Source organism: Papaver somniferum, chromosome 2 (assembly GCF_003573695.1).
Source record: "Papaver somniferum cultivar HN1 chromosome 2, ASM357369v1, whole genome shotgun sequence".
Taxonomy (NCBI): domain Eukaryota; kingdom Viridiplantae; phylum Streptophyta; class Magnoliopsida; order Ranunculales; family Papaveraceae; genus Papaver; species Papaver somniferum.
In genome coordinates, this window is record NC_039359.1 from 182,235,241 (window position 1) to 182,244,543 (window position 9,303).

The 9,303-nt window shown below is 40.0% G+C and overlaps 1 long non-coding RNA gene across 3 annotated transcripts; it reads right to left on the reverse strand.

Moving 5' to 3' along the window:
- Window positions 1–859: 859 nt before the first annotated feature.
- On the reverse strand, window positions 860–3,585 carry LOC113354293. Of its 3 annotated transcripts, none has more exons than XR_003361794.1 (6): window positions 3,478–3,585; window positions 2,520–2,597; window positions 2,235–2,406; window positions 1,640–1,711; window positions 1,356–1,514; window positions 860–1,284 (listed from the first exon to the last, which is right to left on the reverse strand). It is a non-coding gene; the product is annotated as an uncharacterized LOC113354293 (long non-coding RNA). The 3 variants fall into 3 exon arrangements; XR_003361792.1 differs by having other exon boundaries at window positions 2,707–3,577; XR_003361793.1 differs by having other exon boundaries at window positions 1,356–1,544; window positions 2,707–3,577.
- Window positions 3,586–9,303: the final 5,718 nt, after the last annotated feature.

Here is a 9,303-nt window from a genome sequence, read left to right on the forward strand (position 1 = left end):
TGTTACCCAAAAACATACATTATTTTCCATATGGTCATACAAAATAAATTGGGTAGAGAATCTTCACGGATCGCCAGACCCTATTTCTGGGCCCGATCACATAGCACTGATACTGTCCTCATTTGACCACTTGTTGCAGCAGGTGTGGGATTTTAATTTAAAAGGCCTCGGTGCTATGTAAGGAGATGCCCAAGCTTATTAGGCACCACATGTACTTCCTCTTATTCCATCTGGGACTATCCTAGCTATACATATGTGGTTTATATCGCGCCACATACTCCAACAATCTCCACCTTGGCGAGATTAAACCACCTCACCAATCCAATCATACTCCACCATATGATCACCGTCCATATATGCTACCAATCGAACATGATTATTGTCACTACGCGCCTGGAACCCTACTCCACCATGAATTAATGGGAAGGCTAGCACTAACTCCACCTCGAGCACAACCTTGCCCACCACAGAACCCTGCTCCACCTGAGTTAATGGGGTGCGACATTAACTCCACCTTGAGCGCCAGCTCTACCTTGGGCCTTGCCTGCTCCGTCTGACTCCACCTGCGCCGTATCGAGTGACATCCACAACCATTTCTCCGTTCGAACAGTAGCCCCAACCATAGGCTCTGATACCAGTTGTTAGGATCTTCACGGACCGACAGACCCTACTTCTAGGCCCGACCACATAACACCGATACTGTCCCCACTTGACCACCTGTTGTAGCAGGTGTGGAATTTAATCTAAAAGGCCTCGGTGCCATGTGGGACTATCCTAACCATACATATGTGGTTTACATCACGCCACATACTCCAACAAATGATTGGATAAAATGACTCAAGCGGTAATACAAAATAAATTGGCTACAGAAGAAAAATGATCGCATAAAATAATTTAGGTATGCTACTCAAGTGGTCGATACATTAAAAATGGGTGACTGGTATAGACAGTGGTATAAATTAAAATGGGCACCTGAGTCAGATGGTCTACAAAAACACAAGGTTAACTATTTTGTATGGAAGATGTTTAACATGATGTCAGGTATCTGATCAGAATTTCGAGTGACTGAATTTGTTAGAAAATCTCACACTGAAAAGATAAGCATCCAAGCTTTTATTAGGTATGTGGTCATCATATATTATCCCCTTCCACTACAGCCTCACGAGATTTGGGTGCTGGAGATTTTAACATCACTGTAACTTCATTTGTAAACTCTTCTAGACCTTGTAAAGAGCTCTCCGAGAGCCTTTTTACTGCTATTTCTTGCCCATCCGCTAGCATTCCCTAGAAATAAGCAGGTAAAGTCATTGCCAGCTTATAATGTTAAATCAGAACGTCTAAGAACAAGAAGCTACCTAGTACACTGGACCAGAACCTCATGCCCCAAGCTTATGAGATCCAATGAAATTGTTTGTAACAATAGTTAGAGTCCATATTTCTGCAGTAAGCATATTTGGATCCGAAGATGCGTTCCCGGCTTCATACTGAACTGTAAGTTCATGTTCTGGAAAAGACTAGAAAATGCACACACCGATCATGTCAACCTAAATATATAAAGTTAATGGCAGAGTAAGAAACGCCAGCTAAGCCTTTCAAAGTAAAGATAAAGAAAATAAAACAAGTAAGTTTTGCTACATACAAGGGTAGAAATCATGCCAGCACATGCCCCAGCTCTTCCAAGACTTGAAAGTTCATCATCATCTCTTTTGAACTGTTTGTATAATCCCGTAAGAAGAAAATATACATCACATCACATCTTGAAGTATCATTAGAAGAATTTTTATAGTGATAAGATATATAAAGATACATCACCTGCTGCTCAAACATGGTCAAAAAATATTTAAGAAAATATATGATGGCATTTCCACGGTCAAAAAATATTTGAGCAGCAGATGATGGCATTTCCATGTTCATAATAAAATTTTATGATTTCTATGGATTCCCCAATGATAATGCGGAGCACCATAAATCTTTTAAGTGGGTTTGTTGGGAAACAAATCAAGTCATGGTTACTGCTGGTCACCGGAAACGAAGTGGTAAAACTCGAAGTAAGGAAGGCTAACTTGCATAGAGTGAGAATGTGTTAGTCATTATGCAAACTGTGATTTCCCATTTACCAGAGCGTCTATTGATACTAATTCCTTTAAACAATACAAGAACGAGTGATTTTGGATATTGAACCAAGTCTTTACAAATTAAAATGAATGTCTTGGAGAAGTGAAGCATGAAAATACCTGACTTTCATTTTTCTATGGCATATACTACTGCTGAGGGAGAAGATTTATTTGGAATAGCATCCATACATTCTACGTAACAGAAATTACTTCCAGTGCCCAAAATGAAAGCAACTTTCACATCTTGGTTCTTGTATATCGCTCCAGCGAGCGCTCCCCCAGAATTATTAACCTGTATTCAACAAGTATATTAGTTGCACGCCCTAGGCGTCATTGAATTCAAACTTTGTGTCGTATCAAAGGCGTATTTTAAGCTACGAACAGGCAATCGACCAACATACTTACCAGCGCAGTTACTGAAAACATATCAATGTTTGCTTTTTTCATAGCTTCTTTCAAACAGGCAACTACGTCTTTCCCAATCTGCACAAGTCACCAGGTTATCGCTATTTGCTTGGTCATTCAGTAAGATTTATATAGAAACATCAATGAAAGAAATAAGTAAGGCACACTGTGTCGGAGACATTGAAACCTTTGTTCCATTCGATTAATATCCCTTCATCAATAGATGTCTGGTTTATTAGGAATGAAAATGTAAATCAATCTCCCTTTTTGTTTCTCGTGAAATTTTGTATTTCTCATATTCCTCTCATACGAGTTCCAATAGAACCAAGGCAATAAAACCAAATAAACCCCACCATAAGAAAGATGTCAGCATGAATTCCAATGGAGAAATCGAAGAGGAAAAAGAAAATTAGTCCATGTTCATAAGAAAATATATGATGGCATTTCCATGGTCAAAACATATTTGAGCAGCAGATGATCTCATTTCCATGTTCATAAGAAAATTTTATAATTACTACCAAAGAAAACGCCAAGTATAATACAGTAAAGTAAATTTGTATCACTAAATTTTAATAGAAAGCAAAGAATTTTAAGCCATAATTTTTGATGGAATGAGGTTTTTGTCAAACTTTCGACTATTACTGGAGTTTCAAATTCAAAGCTACTTTTGTCATTTTAACGAATACTTAGCAGGCTAGTTTAGAAATTCAATATGAGGCTTCTTTGTTGATGGAATCCAAATCTTAGATGGTTAAGCATCTTAATAAAACAACTGATGACATTCAAATTCATCCACAGTTCGCATGCAAGGATTGAACACCATAAAGTAGAGGATTTAAACCAAATTTCTAGTTGTGTGAAAATCATCAAAACTAACAGGACTTCAACAAAACTGAAAGCTATATAACATCATCATCAACAACAATAGGGGATATAAATGGATATAAGAATACCCAACCTGTACCGGTAGCTTCTCAATCCTTTGAGAAAGTTTTCTAGCTTGTGGATATTTCCGGACGTCCCAAAGCTCTGCAAGTTGTGATGAATATGTCTGAAGAAAAAGCTTGTAGTATGGGAGATATTTGATAGGTGTTGTAAAACACCTAGATTTATATCTATTGTTTATGTTTTCTGTGCGAGTTTTTTTGTAAATCATGTGTCTTATGTTTGATTTTGAGTTTATTAGGTGTAATGGAGTCATTATGAGCAAAAGAAGGAGAAAACGTCCATTTGGAGCGTGAAAGGCAAAAAGTTCAATTCACATGCGAGCTATTACTTGGAGCGAGCTAAGGTGCACGAGAAGGAGGTGAAGAATTAACCGTCAGTTCCTCAAAACTGATGATTGAGTTGAGAAAGGAATTAGATTGTCGGTTCTCTGAAACCGACAAGCCATATATGATCTTGGTTGACCCTTATCTATGTCACCTGGGTGGCTTTATCCACTTGTATTTTCTTACAGAAACCCTAAAAATCAGAGAGCAATAATTCTCTTATCATTGCCTTGCTGCCTTTCTTTCTTACTCCACCTGAAATCTTTGGCACCCTGCCTTCTTACTTCGGCCTGAGCCCATTGTTGCAAACCAGATGTAAAATTAAACAACTTATCTTCCTCAGACATTTTGCGAATATCTAGCATCAGAGACGAAAACTCTTTCACGTATTCCCGTGGTGTACCGGTATGTCGCAGCTTATGCAAGTTCTCTCTGGCTAACTAAGACGCATTGCTTGGTAAGAATTGACCCTTCAATTCTTCTTTCATGACATCCCATGTCATGATGCTTGGACGACCAGCAGTAAGGTCATCATCAGTTCTAATTCTCCACCACAATTTCGCATCACTTTCCAGGTACATGCTAACGAGAGTAACCTTTTGTTCTTCCGGGGTTCTGGCAGCCTTGAAGTATTGGTCCATGTCCCACATGAAATTCTCCAATTCCTTCGCATCTATTGCGCCATAAAACGCCTTAGGTTCTGGGACTTTAATCTTCGTAAAGTCACTGCCACTACCACCAGCAGTAGCTTGATCTGAACCAATCATACTCACCATTCTCCTTAAGACGCTTAACTCATCATTTAGCTCTTTTAAGGCACCTGTGTACATGGTCTTATCAGCAGCAATTTCGCCTTCCAAATCAGCATGCTTCTTAGTTGCATTCTGGCTTGCCACAAGCATATCAGTAGCATATGTGTCTAATGCTTGAAAGTGATCCATTATCGTAGCATCATTAGGATGGCACACCTCATCACTAATCTTGTCTTCCAAGTCTGCTACCCTATCAGTTAAGGCATCCATCTAACTCTTCTTACCAGCCATTACAATCTACCAATTTCAAGAACTAAACTCGAGCAAAACAGAGCAATCTGTGCTCTGATACCCGAACTGTCACACCTGCAAATGTCCCTGACAAATTTTTGGGTAACTATAACCCGGCAATACAGTGGTTCAGTGATCTCTTATCACCCACTCGTATTTCAGCCTTATAAGTTTGCACCTATGCAAACATACAACTCTACCTTGAGTATGCAACGAAAGACTTACTTAGATTTTCTCTACCAACAATGTAGCCCATACTACAAAGAGGTTCCTCCCATGTTTATACTTCATATAATTGGGGAGTATTATCGAATCGATAAGATATTAAGGCAACATGTATCAGCCAACAAACTCTCTTTTATTAGCTTAAGGAGAAGATACAAAACTCGTCCAACCAATGGACTTACAAGCTTATTCTCTAAGCCTAACACAAAATTCACTCTCTACTGCAATTTGGTTCCTCAACACGTCAACTATTGAACAACACCCATCTGCAAAGGTTTTCTGGATATTTATAATGCCAATAACCAGGACCAATTCGTATGCAACTTTGTTGCACGCCCAATGAACATCCATTTGTCCGTAGGCAATTCCCCTAACCACCTGACTTACTTTTTAACTGCTAAATTTAGTGCTGGCGTGTAGAAAGGCGCCACACTTGTCTCAAACGGTTAGGCTATGCCAAACTCGGTTATAAAGCCACTTTGACAACTGTCTCTAACTTGCTCTTTCACTTTGGCATGCGTGTGATGCACACACACACGCAACTGACAGCTTGAACTCAAGTTCGACAATCATTATGCATCACTGAACTTTGGCCCATGCCAATGTTCAACAATGATTGTGATTTACTCAACTTTGGCCTCTGCCAAGTTTTCGACAATGGTTGCACTTCATTCACTTGCACTTCTGCCAAGTATCTGGAAATGGTTGAGCTTTATTCATCCCGATCATGCACTTATGTCATTTGGATGCCAACACCTAAATATCATGCCAAATTAGTCTTGACTTGCTTAATTCAACTTCATGCTTCATATGCATCACTTGCATATTTTTTGGCGAGAAATAATCACCAATGGTGCGTTTGGCCCCGCTATTGTTTCATATGCATTGTCCAAGCCTTGGACAATGCTTGGAACGATGCCAAAGTCATTCCATGACTTGCAACTCATCCTTTATTCCTTCCTTGAGCTGGGCCAACTCTGAATAAGAATATGCAACATTATCGTATAGTTGTTGCATGTGCTAAGTAGCCTTTCTTGTCTCAGCCATGTTGGCGCTACATCTTCGGATTGTGCAGCTCCATCTGCTAGGCTACAACTTCATTAATGCGCAATGATTGTACGTCACTGTTTGGGCCGGTCATAGATAGTTAGATTGGCATGGCCTTAGTCTATGTACATATTTTTTTATTTTTTTAATGAAATCTTATTGACCGAGTAAAAAAAGAATCCAATACAAGTGATTCCACAACAAGGTAACACTAAACATCACGTTTCTTGTATTACTAAGCATTGGTTTATTGTGGATATAGAGGACACTTGGAAAGAGGATGCAGATTCCATAAAAGGAATGAGATGGTCATAAATGCACTTGTATCCACAAAATTAGATAAACTTAATGATGTTCATCATACTAACTCAGATCATTATTGTCCTAAATATAAGCAAAACAATTATTATAATGATGGTTCAAGGTTTTCCTATCAGCATGCTATAAAGTTTTCTCATGATCGCCCGAAAAATATGAGGAGAGATAACTTGGTAAATGCAAAGATAAGATCTGATGTTCCAAGTTGGAGAAAGGTTAATTCTCATAATTTCTAATATAGCAATTACCTTAATGCTTCCTCAACAGAGTCTTCAAATATTTCAAGAGGAAATGGCAGGAAGAACAAAGCTGTTGTTGTGACTTTTTATTCAGTTGATTTTATATCTAACCTATTGTTGGTGGTGAGTTTTTGACAATGACATAAATAATAAAATAGCTCTGCCGTGGCTGCAGAAGTGTAATATGAGAACCCCTGGCCCGCATCAAGATTAAGATTTTGCACTACAACCTGTATTCCGCAAGAGAATCAGCAATGCATATCCGACATCCGGTGTGACAGTCGTATTATATATATAGTATCCTTTTTTATCATACGGATAGCTTCTAGATGAATTGACCGCTAGTATGGAGCAATAATGTCCTCAGGTTGCCACTGATGCTGGTGACGACTACCCTTCGGATAGTCTCTGCCTATAGAAAGTAAAAATTGTACTGAAAGTATGATATTTAATACATAATCATATCAGTATCGTCTCAAGTCGCAAACTCCCACGGCCGAGTTCCTTGAACATACAATAGCTACACTATCATATTCAAATTTTTTCTGAAATAATATTAAACTTCAAATCTAGGCTTGGCACATTTTCATAGACTCAAGTCCTAGATCATATCCAAATGATGATCATTGCGGCACAATGGCTAAGCACATCCAAGCCCATAACATATACTGCAGACCCCATAACATCTTGGCTAGACATATCCAGGACCACAATACAGCTGTTATAGCTCATAGCGCTTCAACTAGGACAAGAATGAATTAATGGCCTAGTTGGAATCATCCCAAAGCAGTCGTCCAAATCCATGGTATAGCTAAATACAACTTGGAAAAATATGGCCAAAATTATGGCATAGCTACTACCGCGCCATAGCCACTACCACGTCATAAACCACTATCATTGCATAGCGCACGCCATCATTACGCCCGATCATTGCGCGTAACATCGTGCACTACCATTGGGTGTCATCATTGGACGCAATCATTGCGTGTATATTGCGCTCCATCATTGCGCGCCAATCTCGGCCTGGACAGCTATGGCCAAGGCCACGACATGATCACGCGCGTTATTTTCGGCCTTGGCAGTTATGGCCAAGGCCACAACATGATCCCACGAGCGATTCCCGACCTTGGAAGCTATAGCCAAAGCCCTGGCGTGGTCCCGTGCTCCATTCTCGGCCTTGGAAATGTGGCCAAGGCCATGGCAGGGTCCCGCGCGCTATTCTTGGAAGCTATGGCCAAGGCCACGTCGTAGTCTCGCGCGCCATCATCATCCTTAGCAATATGGCCAAGGTCACGGCGTGGTCCCGAGCGCCGTTCTCGGCCATGGCAAGACCCCACACGTCGTTTTCGGCCTTGGAAACATGGACAAATCCACGGCATGGTCCACGCGCTATTCTTGACCCTTGACAGCCACAGCCTAACGCCAAATTGTGCCCACAACATGCCGCACATCTCTACAGATCCAGTTTAGCGCCTCTACAGTTCCTTAGACAATAGATCACCCTATTTAGCTCGTGTATAAGTAATGGCTCGATAATCTCTCTCTTATTGGACGTGGCTAAAGAAAAATTGCTATAAAACCGTAACTTACAAAATCACGCGCTGATGTGCGCGCCATTTCGGGGGCACTACATCACTTGCTATTTTATCTCCATAAATAGGCCATTCAAAGTCCATGAAGTAACGTAACACTCTAGTATCTCACACGTAGATTATGGCCTGAAATATTTCTCTTCACTTTAGTCATAGTGTAAAACACACGCACATTATGCCACTCTTATGACATTAGCATGCCACGCTAAATTATGGTGTATTAACTAGCCGCTAATGCGCCAAGTTATCCTGGTACGTCTCAACACGGCACAAGCATGATCCAATCTCACAGAGGGCTTCGACTAAGTTTTTTCACAACAACTCTAATTTAGCACGTCTATAAGGCATACAACATAATAACGGCTACGATCTAGACTGAATAAGATGAGATCTATGATTCATCCAAAATACCTAGGAAACATCAAAATACGTCACATGGGGGGATTTTTCATGGGGTATTGATCTGGTGGTATACGACAACATGCAGCATGGAAACACCCCATGTGAAAGTTAGAGTAGTGGCACGGTTACAGCAGTTAGGAGAGATAGTGGCGAATTATAAAAAGGATTTCCAGAAACTTCCCTAAATTAATTCAAACTATCCCATCATCTCCATCTCTCCATAACCCACGACCTACAAAACTTATGAGAATGGAATTGCGTATTCAAAACTACTATAAATAGGTTACTTAGCTTATCCAGAAAACAGAACAAGCTGGGATATCCAAAAAGCTCTGTTATTCTTCATAGTTTTCAATACCCAACACACACAATTCAATAACATTGCCAATTTCTCAAAATTTTCTGCTTCCCTCCCCTAAGATCAACCCATCTTCCTCTCCATCGTGACTGAAGCAGGACGAAACGACTTCTATCGTGGTTTAGGCTTGTCCTGCTCGATTTTGATTTTCGAACCTAAAAAGAAAGTACCACATCGTTGCATTTTTTTTTACCTGGAAGTAATTTTTTAGGTGCTAAAAATTGGCGACTACAGACGAAGATCAACATCTCGGTCACGAAATTAGATTCTTCAACCATCTGAAAATTTG